The sequence below is a fragment of the Pan troglodytes genome, chromosome 5 (genome assembly GCF_028858775.2).
Source record: "Pan troglodytes isolate AG18354 chromosome 5, NHGRI_mPanTro3-v2.0_pri, whole genome shotgun sequence".
NCBI classification, from domain to species: Eukaryota; Metazoa; Chordata; class Mammalia; order Primates; family Hominidae; genus Pan; species Pan troglodytes.
Window position 1 is genome coordinate 6,676,728 of NC_072403.2, and position 16,904 is coordinate 6,693,631.

The following is a 16,904-nucleotide window of genomic DNA, read 5'->3' on the forward strand; positions in this document are numbered from 1 at the left end:
ATCCAGGTGGCACGGTCACGCGGACATCAACAGCGGTGCCTCTGTGTGAGGTGTCAGCCAATTTGCAGTACAAAGCTGACCACGTTTTATAAGTAGTATTCTAAGAAGCGGAGTCTTATGGACCTTTCAGAACATGTGCTTCTATTTATTCTTTGTCAGCATGCTGGGGCACCTGTGTTAGTTTTATGCCACTGCACGCAGACTCTTTGAGGAGGAGAATTCTGGTAAGTTCCAGCTGTTATTTCACCTGTGAGAGAAAAAAAAAAAAAAACCTTCCTGGAACTTTCAACCTGAAGCACTAAAATTATTTGGGAACCAATACCACCACCAATTGAGATGGGAAAACAGTTAATATTTCAATATGTGAATTCTGTTTATTAAATGCCCAGTATAAAAAAGAAAAACATTGCTTCTTCTTAGGGGTAAGGACAGCAGTAACTAAAAATTAACACATATATGTATAAGATTAACGTAGTGCTGTTTGTGGTTATTGTGAGAAGAACTGGGTGTCACCATCAATTATATTGCTTACAGTTATTCAATGGTTACTAGTTATTATTTACGAAGTACTCTGCTAAGTACTACATATACATTGTCCCACTAAATACTTACAATAGCCCTGTGAGTGAACTATCAGCATCCTGCTTATCTAGACAAAGAAATCGAAGCTTTGAAAGGTGAAGTCGTTTGCAAAAGCTATGTCAGGCAATAAGATAGTTAACTGGGAGTAAAACCCCACCATCTGGTTCCAGAGCCTGGGTTCAAAGCACTGAACTAGCATCTCACAAACGAAAGGTCCCTGAACACTGCGTGCGATCCTTACGATAGAATGTGGAGGAACTTCACATGTGTGGAAATGTCATATATTTATTTGTTTTTTGACTGTCTTCATTAAAATGTAACCGCTGTGAGACAGGGCCTTTGTCTGGCCTATTCACAGCTATATTTCCAGCTCCCCAGAATGTGTGTCACAAAGTAGATGCTCAAATAAATACTTGCTAAGTGAAACAATGACTAAAACTGATGACTTTTATTACTTGGAATGAAGACAAAAGTAGGTTCGTAAAGAAAATTATTGATGGAATGTAAAGGGAACTATTAAAAAGTGAAAGTACAGATGATGTGATGTAGATGACGAGAACCACGAGGGGAATGAGAGGACCTCAAGTGTGGGCAGCATTGTGTACAGCATGTTCCCTTCTACGTGCACTTAGTTAAAAGTGAGGCTATGGCATTTTCCGTGCACTCGAAGTCACGCGCAAGAGTCGTACGTAAAATGAGCCCCATCCATCAGGGATATAGACGTGTCTGTGTAGATCGTGGAGATTCTGTAGGAGGTTAGTTTTGCATCTGGAGTTTGAGTAATTAGCACTATTGAATAAACTGAAAAAATGTTATATTTTCTTTTGAATCCCTCAGCACAAATGACAGTAACCATCACACACTGGATCTGCAGATAAATAGGGAAGCTATTTTTTTTTACCGTTTCTGTCTGATTTGGAAGGCGAGCAGTGGCTGGTTAGTAATATCATCTTGTTGCCATTCGACTGTGTGTGATTGTCATCCAATGCCTGTGCACTCTCAGCTTCCATAATGTGGTAAATTGTGTTGGATTAATAGCTGGTTGGAACACGGCCAAGAAACCAGTGTGTTAAAGGAGAAAATGTTGGCTATTCTATTTATACTCATTTTACCGTTGTGCCAGCCAATGAAACTGAGTTATGGATGGATGTCAGAGTACAAGGAAATAATTTTCAGTTTGAACAATTCCACCTTATTTCTTCAGAAGTAGCACACAGAGGAGGAAAAACATAGTAACAACAATTGGCTTTTCAATGCTGAATGTTTGCGCTAAGATTTTATCACTGAGCATTTTAAGAGAGGATCATGCTGAAAATGAAATCATCTGATACTCTGGGGGATTCTGAGCTGATGGATGGCTGTGTGGGCTTGGGGTCTCCTGCCTGGGTGACGGGTGCCGCTGCACGCAGCCCCCAGTGCCGCTCACTTCCATCATCACCACTGCCTGCTCACAGCTCTCAGTGAGGATTCCAGGCGCCTTTCATCGTTCCTGTAGTGAACATGCACCACTCAAAATACCAGTAATTAAATCTCTCATCAGACGAAATGCACAGAACTTGAAGGCTTAAGCATTTTACATGGGGAGAGAAAAACACACATGGAAAGCAACCTGAGAAAGACAGCTGTATGAAGAAAGCCTTCTTCTTCGGAGAGTTGGTGTTGAAACATCCTTTGGGTGGTTTTGGCAAGATCTATAGGAATAAGGGATGTTTCTATAATGCTTGTTTGATTCAGAGAGTGGGCAAAAGGAGAAACTCTTTGCGCAAGTGTGCCCTGCTGTCTAATTCTGATTGGACCGCGCAGCCGGGAAGCCAGGGGGTGGCTGGGGATGCGGCCGTCACCGTGCTGGTAGACCCTCATAACCAAGGTGACTGGAAGGCTGGGCTCACTTTCAAGGATTCTTACCTGTAAGCGTCCCCATTATAATTGTTTGAGATAGGTAGGCATAGGCAGCCTCCTTTCACTCATTCATTCAAGTACACTTAGTGCAGATTGACACACACCAGGTGCACTTCCGAGGGGCTGGACATGAACACACAGTGTGACCAAAATCACGAAATCCCTGCACCCACATGGCTTACCTTACAATGAGAAAGAGAGAGAAAATAAAAACATCTGCAAAAGTACAGTATATAGATGTGACCGCTAGTACGGAGAAATAAAGAAGGAATGGGGTATTGAGAATCCTGGAGGAAGGGGTCCAGTGGTGAACAGCACAGCAGGGATGGCTCACAGAAAACAGAAGACAGTTTGCAAAAGAGCTAAACAGCCGAGCGGATGAGCCATTAAGCCCTGTGGGTACCAGGCTGAAGGGTGATTCAGGCAAAAGGAACAACAGGTACAAATGTCCCGAGGTGGACTATGCCTGATGTTGTTTGGGAAGAACCAAGAAGCCGAAGAAACTGGGTTGGAGGTCTCCCTTTAAGAATACAGCTGCTGGGGAGTGGGGTGGGCTCTGAGTTTAGATTACACCCTGGGATGCTAGGTCTCAGGGCTACAGATTGTATTTTACAATAATCTAATTAAAATTGCAAATGGCACTTTTTTTTGTTTCTTCAAATACTCAAAAAGAATTAACTTAATATTTTAATAGCTGGCATTTTCTCTAACTAGTTTGTGGATTGTCAGAGACAGTTTTTCATGAATAAAGCACCACTTGGGTATAACAACTTGAAACCAATTCTTTAGAAACATACCACAAGATTTCTGATATTCTAATGAATATCGGGCTTTCAGAGTTGTCCTTTGGGAAGCTGAACACATAGTCTGCTAAGAGGCTATTGCTTAAAATATTTTGCATTTCTTTGGATTTTTTTTTTTTTTTTTTTTTTTTGACAGAGTTTTGCTCTTGTCACCCAGGCTGGAGTACAATGATGAGATCTTGGCTCACTGCAACCTCTGCCTCCTGGGCTCAAGCAATTCTCCTGCCTCAGTCTCTCAAGTAGCTGGAACTACAGGCACCCGCCACCACGCCTGGCTAATTTTTTATATTTTTAGTAGAGACGGGGTTTCACCATGTTGGCTAGGCTGGTCTCGAACTCCTGACCTCATGATCCACCTGCCTCGACCTCCCAAAGTGCTGGGATTGGAATTGTTTTCCAAAGATTGGAAAATTAAAATAAAACTTTTGATCACTGTTTGCATGGGACATATGAATTTGATTTTTGAAAGCTTGCAAATTATTCCCAACTAGTCCTGATGATGAGAGGGTCATCTGTTAGAAACTGACAGCAAAGCAATGCGTGTCGTGACACTGGAGCTTTAGCTAATCGAACGAGCCATGGCTCAGCATTTTCTCTGATTTTTTCAAGTAATGATGAGGCACAGGAGGAGGATGATTATGAAACTGACATTAAAGCATGTCCCCTGCAATGAAATAAGATGTACAGATATTTTAACGTATTAGCTGGCCGGGCGTGATGGCTCATGCCTGTAATCCCAGCACTATGGGAGGCTGAGGTGGGTGGATCACCTGAGGTCAGCAGGTCAAAACCAGCCTGACCAACATGGCGAAACCCCGTCTCTACTAAAAAAAAAAAAATACAAAAAATTAGCCAGGCGTGGTGGCGGGCACCTGTAGTCCCAGCTACTCAGGAGGCTGAGGCAGAGAATGGCTTGAATCCGGGAGGCGGAGCTTGCAGTGAGCTGAGATCGGGCTACTGCACTCCAGCCTGGGCGACAGATGGAGACTCCGTCTCAAAATCAAAACAAAACATATTAGCTGTGGTTTTTTTTGTTTTTTGTTTTTTTTTTTGGATGGAGTCTTGCTCCGTCACCCAGGCTGGAGTGCAGTGGCGCGATCTCTGCTCACTGCAAGCTCCGCCTCCCGGGTTCACACCATTCTCCTGCCTCAGCCTCCCGAGTAGCTGGGACTACAGGCGCCCGCCACCACGCCCGGATAATTTTTTGTATGTTTAGTAGAGAAGGGGTTTCACCGTGTTAGCCAGGATGGTCTCGATCTCCTGACCTCGTGATCCACCCGCCTCCGCCTCCCAAAGTGCTGGGATTACAGGCGTGAGCCACCGCGCCCGGCCCAGCTGTGCTTTTTATGGGCAACAAAAATTGTTTTCTGAATTGAAATTGCCCTTGATATTTTGACATGGGTTTGACGTCTGCAAAGTTGTTTCATATTACACTAAAAAATGTCATGGAAAGAATACGCCCCGTGTACCCACCACGCAACTGAACAGTAACACGGCACGAGGAGCATGGGAGGCTCCGGTTTGTTTCTCCACCTTCTCCACCCCTGTGTTTCCGCCTAACTCGAAGGAGCCACTGCTCCCCAGTAGATATGTCCATGCTCTGATCTAATCCAGCCTGTTCAGGTCCCAGTTTTGCCTCTTCTCTTCTGGGGGGTGGTCCCTTACAATCCAGGAGCTCGGCCACCAGGATTGGGCATAGGCTGCCAGGCACAGCCCGGCCCTGGTGAACACCTGCTTACTTCCTGGGATAAGGACTTTCTGTTCGGAGCTCCCTTCCCTTCTGCCAGCTCAGTCACGCATTGTACTAGATCTTCCTACGTCTTCTCTTTTAATGGTGGTGTACCAGGAGTGGTTTCTGTGAACGTTCAGTTTACCCTATCTTATATTAGATTTTCAATCACATGCTTTAAGCATAATAACCAGTTCTGAAAAGAAAACCTTGTCATAGCTTTGGCTGCTTCTTACCCAGTGTGCACTTTTTCAGGCCACATGACTTCAATAATTCATGATGAGGGAAACAGTGGGCTTCAGGGCATCACCATTAGAGGAATGTTCTTGTTCTATAACGGGGAAAAACAAGAGATCTTTTAAAGATGCTACAATGTGGCAAGGGGAATGAGAGCAAGGAGAATTTAGGTGCTGCTGAGACCAAATCGCTTTAAAAGTCACATGTTTCTTTCTAGTGCCAATTTCGTGACAGCATCGAAGCAAGACAATTATTTGTTTTTCCTGATAGGACATATTAGAAAGAGCCTAGGAAGTTTCTAGTGGGAAAAATTCTATGTCAATTTTCACGTCATATTAAAACTTTAGTACCTTTGTACTTATAAATGTATCTCCAGCTCATGAAACTTAGCGGATAGGAACATTCTTTCTACACTTAAGCTTAGAAAAGTGAGTTGATTTACACAATTCTTTCATTGGGTTTGAAGTTCTGGCAGAAGTATATTAATTACTGCATTTGATTACAGTTCATTTGATAAGCTGCAGGACTGTCAACTAAAGTTTGTAATGATTTAAAATTGTAATTAGCAAAGAAATGATCTAATAAAATATTTACTTCCTTATCAGCAAGTGGAGACCAGGTTAAAGAGAAGAGCATATTATCACAACTATACGGAAGCAAGGGAAACGCATGGTTTTTTTGCATCTATAATTTGGGCTTTCGCATGTGGTTATAATTCCTTATCTAAATAGAAGTTTGATTACTTTTGTGAATTTCTTGTTTAATTTTGAGTGAACTCCTCTATATTCTGAATATTTTTTAAAACAATTTTTCTTACTTCCATACCTGAAATGAAGCCTGGTTTTCCCTGGAGAAAATCTGGTCACTCCAAGACATTCCCAGAGGGAATTATCTATTCCCCATTATGCTGGTGAATGTGTTGCTTTTCCCTCCCAAGCCTGAGCAGGAGATTAAGCTCTGTATGATACAAATAATAGTATCTTGCCTGGCATCCCACCAACGAGATTGGTTCATTCATTCTTTAATTTTTAAATTATAATTTTATATGATATTTGATATTAAAGAATATATGTAACACATGTGGAAACTGATGCATAGCGGTAGAATATAAAGCCACACAGAAACCAACAGTGTTTCCACTAACTGGCATTTCCCCACGCATGCCTCTTAGGTGCCAGAAGTGAATACTATCTCAATTTTTAAATTTTTATCATCTTCTTACCTTAAAAATATAATCTTGTTTGTCTACATTTCTAAACAATATATTGTTCAACTTTTTTGGGCTTGATAATTATAATTTTAAGTTGTCTGAGACTTTCTTTTTACACTCAATATTATATTTCTATGAGTCTTCCATGTCATGTAGAATTAATTTATTTTAAACTGTTGTACGGTAGTCCATTGTCTAAATAGAAAGAAAATCAATGTACCAATTTTCCTACCATTGGATATTTGGGCTGTTTTTAGTTTTTTGCTCTTCTGAACAGCATTGCTATAAACATTCTTCTACATGCCTCATGGTACACATGTGTGAGACTTTATCTATGGCATATAGGTAGTCATTGGGTAAATGTTAAATTTTATAAGATGATGCTAAATTGGTTTCCAAAGTGGCTTTCACTTCCACTGGCAGTCTGTAAGAGTTCCCATTGGTCCCCTTCTCTGCAACATTTTATATTGTCAGATCTTTCTTTCTTTCTCTTTCTTTCTTTTCCTTTTCTCCTTCCTTTTTCCCTTCCTTCCTTCCTTCCTTCTCTTTCTTTCTTTCCTTTCCTTCCTTCCTTTTTTCCCTTTCTTTCTTTTTCTCTTTCTTTCTTTCTTTTCTTTCTTTCACTCTTTCTTTTTTTGAGATGGAGTTTCGCTCTTGTCCCCCAGGCTGGAGTGCAATGGCGCAATCTTAGCTCACTGCAACCTCCGCCTCTTGAGTTCAAATGATTCTCCTGCCTTGGCCTTCCCAGTAGCTGAGATTACAGGTGCCCGCCACCACACCTGGCTAATTTTTGTATTTTTAGTAGAGACGGGGTTTCACCGTGTTGGCCAGGCTAGTCTCAAACTCCTAACCTCAGGTGATACACCTGCCTCGGCCTCCCAAAGTGTGAGATTACAGGCGTAAGCCACCTCACCCAGCCCAGATTTCTTAACTCTTGCCAGGTTTTGCCTTTTACTGTGGTCCTAATTTACACTCCCATGATTACTGAGGCTGAGGGCACTGCCATATGTATTTCTTCCTCTGTGGAGCACCTGTTTTAATCTTTTACTCATAATTCTAATGGGTCATTTGTCCTCATCTTCATTTTTAGAGTTTCTTCATATCCAGATATGAATCATTTGTCAGTTTTACAAGCATACGTTGATATTGCAGGTTCGGTTCCAGACCACCACAATAAAGCAAATCTCACAATACAACTGAGAATTTTGGGGTTTCTCAGTGCCTAGAAAAGTTATGTTTACACTATACTGTAGTCTATTAGGTGTGAAATAGCATATGTTTCAATGCTGTATATATAAAAATGTGTATAGATATAAAAATATATGTGGTATTTTAGATATTATATATTTATACATAAATATATATATTATATATATACACACACATACTGCAATTATTCCTAAAAATGCTAACAATCATTTGAGCCTTCAGCAAGTCATAATTTTTTTGCTGGTGAAGGGTTTCGCCTCAATGTTGATGGCTGCTGACCAATCAGGGTGGTGGTTGCTGAAGGCTTGGCCTGTGGTAATTTCTAAAAATAGGATAACAATAAAGTTTGCTGTATCAATTGACTCTTCCTTCATTTATTTATGTATTTATTTGAGACGGAGTCTCACTCTGTCCCGTAGGCAAGAGGGCAGTGGCACAGTCTTGGCTCACTGCAAACTCTGCCTCCTGGGTCCGAGCAATTCTCCTGCCTCAGCCTCCTGAGTAGTTGGGATTACAGGCACATGCCACCACACTCAGCTAATTTTTTGTAGTCTTTTTTTTTTTTTTTTTTTTTTTTTTTTAGCAGAGATGGGGTTTCACCATGTTGGCCAGGCTGGTCTCAAACTCCTGACCTGAGATGATCCACTCACCTCGGCCTCCCAAAGTGCTGGGATTACAGGCGTGAGCCACCGCTCCCGGCCAACTCTTCCTTTCATAAAAGATTTCTCTGTAGCATGTGATGCTGTTTGACAGCACTTTAGCCACAATAGAACTTTCAAAATTGGAGTCAATCCTCACCAACCCTGCTGTTGCCTTATCAACTAAGTTGATTTAATATTCTAAATCCTTTGTTGTCCTTTCAACAATGTTCAGAACATCTTCTCCGGAAGTAGATTTCACCTCAAGGAACCATGTTCTTTGTTCCTCCATAAGAAGCAACTCTTCATCCATTCAAGTTTGATCGCGAGATTGCAGCAATTCAGTCACGTCTCCAGGCTCCACTTCTAATTCTAGTTCTCTTGCTATTTCCATCACATCTGCAGTTCCTTTTTCTACTGAAGTCTTGAACCCTTCAAAGTCATCCATAGTGGCTGGAATCAGCTTCTTCCAAATTCCTGTTAATGTTGACATTCTGACCTCCTCCCATGAATCACAGATGTTTTTAATGGCATTCAGAACAGTGAATCCTTTCCAGGATTTCAATTCACTTTGCCTGACCGAATCCATTAGGAGAATTACTGTCTGTGGCAGCTATAGCCTTTATAAAATGTGTTTCTGAGATTGTAGGACTTGAAAGTTGAGATTACTACTTGATACATGGACTGCAAAATGGATATTGTGTTAGCAGGTGTAGAAACAACATTCATATTCTTGTATATCTCCATCAGAACTCTTGGGTGATTAGGTGCCCTATTAAAGAGTGGTAATATTTTAAAAGAAATATTTTTTTCTGAGCAGTTACTCTCAAAAGGGGGATTAAAATATTCTGTAAACCATGCTGTAAACAAATATGCTGTCACCTGGCTTTGTTTTTCCATTTATAAAGCACAGACAGAGTAGTTTTAATATAATTCTTAAGCATTCTAGGATTTTCAGAATAGTAAATAATCACTGGCTTCAACTGAAAGTCACTGGATACATTGGCCTCTAACAGGAGAGTCAGCCTGTCTTTTGAAGCTTTGAAGCAGATGTTGACTTCTTCTCTCTAACTGTGAAAGTCCTGGGAAGCCTGGTTCACCTACACTGAAAATGTGTTGTTTCGCGTAGCCACATTCATCAGTGATCTTAGCTAGATCTTCCGAGTGTGTTGTTTCGCATAGCCACATTCATCAGTGATCTTAGCTAGATCTTCCGAGTGTGTTGTTTCGCATAGCCACATTCATCAGTGATCTTAGCTAGATCTTCCGAGTGTGTTGTTTCGCATAGCCACATTCATCAGTGATCTTAGCTAGATCTTCCGGATAACCTGCTGCAGCTTCTGCAAAGCGCTTGCTGCCTTATTTGTAATTGTACTTTCTAGAAACGACTTCTTTCCGTAAACCTCATGAACCAACCTCTGCTAGCTTCAACCTTTTTTTCTGCAGCTCCTCTCGGTCTTCAAAAGATTGAAGAGAGTTAAAGCTGTGTTCTGGATTAGGCTTTCGCCTAAGAGAATGTTGTAGCTGGTTTGTTGTGGTCTGGTCTACCTAGACTACTCACACTTTCTCCATATCAGCAATAGGGTTGTCTTACTTTGTTATCATTTAAATGTTCACTGGAGTAGCATTTTTAATTTTCTTCAAGAACTTTTCCTTTGCATTCAGAACTTGGCTAATTTTTTGCCATAAGAGGCCTAGCTTTAGGCTATCTCATCATTTGACATGCCTTCCTCAATAAGCTTAATTATTTCTAGCTTTTGATTTAAAATGAGAGATGACTCTTCCTTTCACTTGAGCACTTAGAGGCCATTGTAGGGTTATGAATTGGCCTACTTTCAATATTATTATGTCTCAGAGAATAGGGAGGCCTGAGGAGAGGGCAGGAGATGGGGAAAGCCAGCTGATGGAGCTGTTAGAACACACACAACATTTATCAATTAAGTTCACCTTCTTATATGGGCTCAGTCTGTGGCACCATTACAATAGTAACAAAAACTGTCACTGATCACAGATTACCATAACAGAAATGATAATAATTTAAAAGTTTGAACCACTGTGTGAATTACCAAAATGTGACAGAAGGACACAAGGTGAGCCCATGCTGCTGGAAAAATGGCGCTGGTAGACTTTCTGGATGCAGCATTGCCACAGACCTTCAATTTTTAAAAATAAAAGCAGTATCTGCAAAGCACAATATAGTGAAACACAATAAAAAAAGGTATGCCTGTATGGATTGCAAATAATTTCTCCTAGTTTACCAACATAATTTCCCTTTTAAGGAGTGCCGTTTGATTAATAGAAATGTTTAATTTTAGCATATATTAAGTTCTATATTTATAGTTCTAAAAATTTTAGAGAATTGTTTCATATATTTATGCCTTTGATTTTTGTTTATGGTGTGATGTAGGGATCCAATGTTATTTTTTTCATACTGATAATTAATTGCCCCAGCACCATTTATTAATTAGCCCCCAATTTTCCCACTGGCTGATTTTTAATGCCATCTCCAACAACTATCATAGTTCATCAAATGCAGAAACCTCTTTCAGGCTCTCTTTTCTGTTATTTTTTTTCAACGTTTATATCTCTATTCTACGTTTTCTTAATTTCAGTAGCTTTATATTTATTCTTGATGTCTGATGGGGTATACCCCTCCACTTTCTTCAGTTTCCTCATTAGAAGTATTTTATCTGTTTTTGGTCTTTCATTATGTTATATAAATTTAAGAATTATTTTATCAAATTCCACAGAAGCCCTGTTGAGATTTTGGTTGGAATTCCTTAGCATGTGTGTGTTAAATAAGGATAATATTTAATTTTCTCCTAAATTTTTCATTCATTTTCAACATTTAATAACCATTCACTGAGTGACTATAGTAGGTCCTGCGAATAAGAAAGTGAAGGAACATGACCTTCAAACTCAGTTAAATAGCAGTACAGTAGGAGCGGGGCATCCATACATAACTATAATACAGCAATCATAGCAAACTTTTTATTGGATGTATCATGTGTCAGACACATTTTCAAGCAGTTGACATGTATTGTCTTATTTAATCCATAAAAACATATAAAGTAGATAGTATTATATTCTATAGATGAGGAAATTGAAGTCCCAAAGTAGAAACAGCCCAAATATTTATTGACGATAAAATGGATAAACAGGTTTTTAAAAAATGTTGACACATCACAATATTATGCAACGGCTGAAAGTGAATGAAGTATACACAATAACAGGAAAGACTCAGAAATATAATAAATTTGAGTAGTTAACGCATTAGAAGAGGGAACTGGTTATAGTGCAACTTTTAATAAGAATTAAATAAGTTGGAGGAGCCTAGATTCCCTAATTAGCAGGGGTGAGCAAACCATAACCCTTGGTGCAAATCTGATCTGCTGCCTGTTTTTATGAATAAAGTTTTATTGGAATACAGCCATGGCTGTTCATTTATGCATTGTCTGTGGTTGCTTTTGCACTGCAAGAGGCAGAGTTGAGTGACAGAGACCATCTGGCCTGCAGAGCCTCAACTGTTTACTGTATGAGTCTTTACAGAAAAAGTTTGCCAATCCCTGAATCTGGCTTGAGTAATTGGGTGAATGAAATTCACTAAGTTTGAAAATCCACAAGATAAGTAGTTTACCTCGGGACAAGATCAATTGGCGGCATCTATGTGAACATTTGACTCTTGATTCTCAAGTGAGTGTGTAGGCTTCTCTACTTTGGGCATTTATTATAATATTTGCATAGATTATTTGATGTCAATTCCAATATTGTACTCTAATTTTAATGTCCTTTTTAATTTAGGGCACAAAGGATTTTTAAAATTCTTACTTTTGAGGTTGGCTATATGTTTAAAATGTCGAGAAGATTTTAAATGCTGCCAACTCAAATAAATGATAAATGTTTGAGGTGATGGGTATCCTAAATACCAAGGTCTGATCACTGCACATTATATGCATATATCAAACTATTACATGTGCCCCATAAATATGTATATTATGTATAAATAAAAAAATTAAAATGTGTTTAAATGACCAAATCCAACTGTCTTTAGTTTTGAGTAAGCTGAAGGATCCTTCAGCTGTCTGTCGTAACAATGAGAAATTCTCACACTTCTTATGTCTATTTCATATATGGATTTTTAAGAAAATACAATGAGATATTCTTTGGAGCATCAAAAATAGTATAATAAAGGCAAGCATTTCTGGTGCTTTAGCTTGAAACAAGGTCTGCACTTAATGACCTAGCAGAATGAGAAGTTGGCATGGTTTATATATTATTCCAATATAATATTAATTCTGTCCACAGTAGTATAGAGAGAGATGGTGTGTAAGTCACGATGAAATTTTCTGCTGGTGGAAGCATAAATTTGTGCAGCCACTTTAGAAAATTGTCTTACAGTACATCCAAAGCTACACATACACATACCCATTGTAGGTAATATCCAAGCAAAAGAAGTGCTTATGTCTACCAAAAGATATGCACCAGAATGTTTACAGCAGCTTTTTCATAGAGCCAGAAACTGGAAGCAGCTCAGATGTCCATCAAAGGAAGATGAATTCATGAACTGTGGTATATTTATATGATGGAATACCGCACAATAAGAAGGGACAAGCTACTGACACATGCAACAACATGGATGAATCTCAGAAACAATGTGTTGAACAGAAGAAGCCAGATAAAAAAGATACTGTGTGATTCCACTTATATTTCAAGAACAGGCAAAGCAACTCTGTGGCAACAGAGGTCAGAACAGTGTTTATCTGTAGCGTCCAGGTCAGTGGTTACTGGGTAAATACATGGGGAATATTTTTGGATGTTGAAAATGTTCTCTGTCTTGCCTTGGTGATTGCACAGGTGTATACACATGTAAGAGTTCAAATAGTGATGCAGGTCTAGGTGTGTGCATTTTATGTAAGTTACACCTCATTAAACAAAGAAAACATTGAGCAGTTTTCTGAGGTGCCTGGGGTGCATATATTCTATGTGCGCGAGAGAGAGGAGTTTCCATGGACATCAGATACTAATATAGGAATCTTAAAGTTTATGATCTTTTATGAAAACGGCAGATCCTACAACAGACACCAGGGCCTACTTGAGGGTAAAGGGTGGGAGGAGGTTGAGGATTAAAAAGCTACCTATTGGGTACTATGCCTCTTACCTGGGTGATGAATTAATTAAATCTGAATACCAAACCTCATAACATGCAATTTACCTATGTAAGAAACCTGCACATGTACCACTGAACCTCAGAGTTAGAAAATGGCAGGTCCTGACTTTTATTCTTGTCCCAAGGATGTTCCACTTCACTTCCCAATGGAAGTTATAGAGAAAAAAAAAAAAGAAAGTCAACTTTTTTTTCCTAAAGAGAGTTTTTGATTTGCTCATGTATTTGAGCAATTATTATTTGAGATCCTGGAATTCCATGCGGAGAAAATGGAAAATCCTAGGGGTAGAGTTAGTTGCCTTAACTGTGGATGAACCTGAGGATCTGTCTCTTGTGCAGCTCTTTTGTAATGGGCCTGCCAAGAGGAGCTAGCTGCAGAGATATTTCCATGAAGTTAAAGAGTTAACCTGGCTTAACTCTGTGTTACTTAGTGTCTCCCATTTGAATGTAATTTAGATTTTGGCATAGTTAATATTGAGCTATTCTTTCTTGTGGTAACTTGGCTTTTTAAGGTCATCCTTAGTTCATGATAGTCAAACTACGTCATCAATACAGTTCAGTTCTACTTTTAAATGCATTTTATTATATACTAACTTTGAAATGTATGCTCCACATATGAGCTAGCTGGTGATTATTACTTAAGATATTTAACTACTGAATCTATAATAGCCAGTCCAGCTGCATATCAATTTTCTAAAATGAACATGTGTTATTTTAATCAAATAATTTATATATATATGCATATATATGTGTATATATACATTATACATTCTCTCTCTCTCTCTTTTTCTCTCTGTCTTTCTGTAGTTATCCTTCATGAATTCCACTGGGGATTCTGCTATACAGCTTCATAAGAAACTCTGGGGTATCATATCTCAAACCAAGCTCCATCTTCTTCCTCCAGTTTAAAAGACTAGCATCTTCACGGAGTCAGTGACTGAAACCACAAAGGTGCTCTCCATCACCATCCCCATTCTATCAAACAAGGAGGCCTGTGTATGCTAACTTTGCAGAATTTCTCCTATCCATGTTGTTTCTTCATCCTTATGTTATTATCCCTCCAATCCATTCTTCTAAAATTATAAGGGTGATCGTTCTAAAACACAAAGCTGATCATATTATACCCTTGTCAAAAGTACCATTGCCTCTTGGATTAAATTCAAATTTCACAGCCTGCCAGGGACTTGATTACCTGACTCCTGCCTACTTAATTTCTTTATTGCTGGTTAAATCTCTTCTTATCCAAAATTTGTGCTTCAGCCATGCCAAGCTTCTTGCAGTAGTCTTCACTCACCAGGTCAATGTAAGCCATTATACACGTGGTTCTCTTATGTTACGTACTTCCACCCTCCACCTACACAGTGTTCAAGACTGAACACAACTCCTGCTCTGACTGGCTTCAGCCACTCGTTTTTCACCACCCTGTGAACAGCAACACTTGTGTTCATATGCTATTCCCCAATTTGAATGTCCCTATCAATTCTCTTCATCTTTCCAGGCCTATTTTAAAGACCGTGGAGATTCCCAGGCTATTTTAATAGACAGTGGAGATAGTTTAAATTCAGAACCTGTTCAGGGACTATAGAATTTGGATCTCCCCTCTTGCCCAGGGCCTTCCTGACAAACTAGAAGAGCCTTTGTGTGGATGAGCGGAAAAGCAGGAGTGAGACCTCTGGTCATGTCTTGTCACGCCATAGTTGTATGGGAGGAAGCCACTAAAGCAAACAGGAAGCCGAGAAATTGGCCAACTGGGGACGTTCTTGATAACCACTCTGGATATTTCAGAGGAACGAAAGCCTTCAGAGCTGGGCTTGGGTGAAGGGAACTGGCCTGACAACTGTTGCTTTGCTGTGTAGATACAGCTGGTGTTAGACATTTGCATTTGATTATATTTTACTTGCTCTGATGTCTAAATCTATTTTTTGACAGGAATACCTAAAAGAACAAAAGTTCTGCATAGAAGATTCTTTGGGAAACACTCGGGGTTATAGGCAACTTCTTTTTCCCTATGAATCAAAATCTTGCCGTTAAATTAATAAAGAGTTCTCAGGGTGCAGGAGAGCCAAGTTTCTTCTGTGCTCCATTACACATTGGGAAATGGGAAAGAGAAGAAAGAAACGTGCTGGAACGTGGAGAGCCAGCCACTCTGCTGAGCCTCTTCCTGTGACCTAGTCACAGTCACTTTGTGAGGGTCAGTCATCTAGTGGATAAAATCAAGAGATTCCTAAAACTAAGACATTCTGTGTAGAGAAAAAGCCCCTTAGCAAGCAGAACAATATCACCTAGGTATTAATTTCTTACCCATTTGTGGTGTCTTAGAGGCTAAATAAATTCTTTATATAAAATATTAAGCTTCTCGTAATATTATGACAAATGGCCATTATATTACACGTATTTTAAAAATTATTTTTTTTCTTTTTACTCTCACAATAATTCGAAGTGAACCAAGCAGCTGGCTCATTGTTTGAGAAACAGTTGTTTCACGGGTGAATTGACCTCATCTTCGGCAGCCACCGGTTTGCTAAGCATTTACTTTGAACATTTCTATGGTAAGTGACAGGGTCCTCATGTTTAAGTATATTCTGATGTGAGTCACATCCAGAAAACTTGGGAAAGGGGAAAAGAAAAAAAAGGAACATGCTGGTCAAGATTTTTGTTTGTTTGTTTCAACGTTCCACATAAGGCTGCTGCCAGATGTTCACATTTCATCTTGCCTGAATAAAAATCTTTCTTATTCAAGAATGTCAATATCATTTAACAGCAAAAGCAATATAATTACACTATTCAATAAACATTTAACAAGACACAGTCATTTTCAACTAAAAGAGGACTTACCAGAATATACCTCTTAGCAATTTACTAGTTAAATTAGTTTGAAAAAATCTATTTTTTTTAAACAACATCTGGTGAACAGTCTCTAATTTCTACAGTTTTGGAATGAAAAGGCACTGCACCAGTTCATTGCTACGAACAATTTGCTAGTTGTTTACCTTAATGCCAATCTTACCCCCCTGCCAGACACATATATTTCAAGTGTGTTTTCTGTATTTAAAAAAAAAAAAACAGCAAATTCAGATTCCTGGGCATGAAGTTAATGCCACTGGGTTCACCAACTGTCACCTATGCTTTAAGATGTCGTGCTTCTCTTGGCACAGTGGAATCAGTCACATTGTAAAGAAAAATGATTTACTGGCTATACCTTCGCTTCAATTTGCCACAGTATATCCTGATAGGCAAAGTGCTGGGAGAAGGGAGGGAGGAGGTGAGACTGATTATCCACTTGATCTCAGCTGGTAGTTTCAATTTCCTCTTCTTTGAGCTGATGCAGTTTGAGATAAATTAATACGAATGATCTGAAAAGGTTAAAAATACCTACCGTCCATAGCAGAGTCACCAGTCCCTCTCGGGCTTGTCAATGTCATAACAGTAGCAT

At 39.4% G+C, this 16,904-nt stretch overlaps 1 long non-coding RNA gene across 1 annotated transcript in view; it reads left to right on the top strand.

The window, feature by feature from the left end:
* The window catches only part of LOC129144204 (uncharacterized), a 55,975-nt gene extending 39,454 nt beyond the window's left edge, over window positions 1-16,521 (top strand). The window contains exon 3 of the long non-coding RNA XR_010157869.1: window positions 15,912-16,521. This is a non-coding gene — a long non-coding RNA (uncharacterized LOC129144204). The remainder of the gene's footprint in view (window positions 1-15,911) is intronic.
* Window positions 16,522-16,904: the final 383 nt, after the last annotated feature.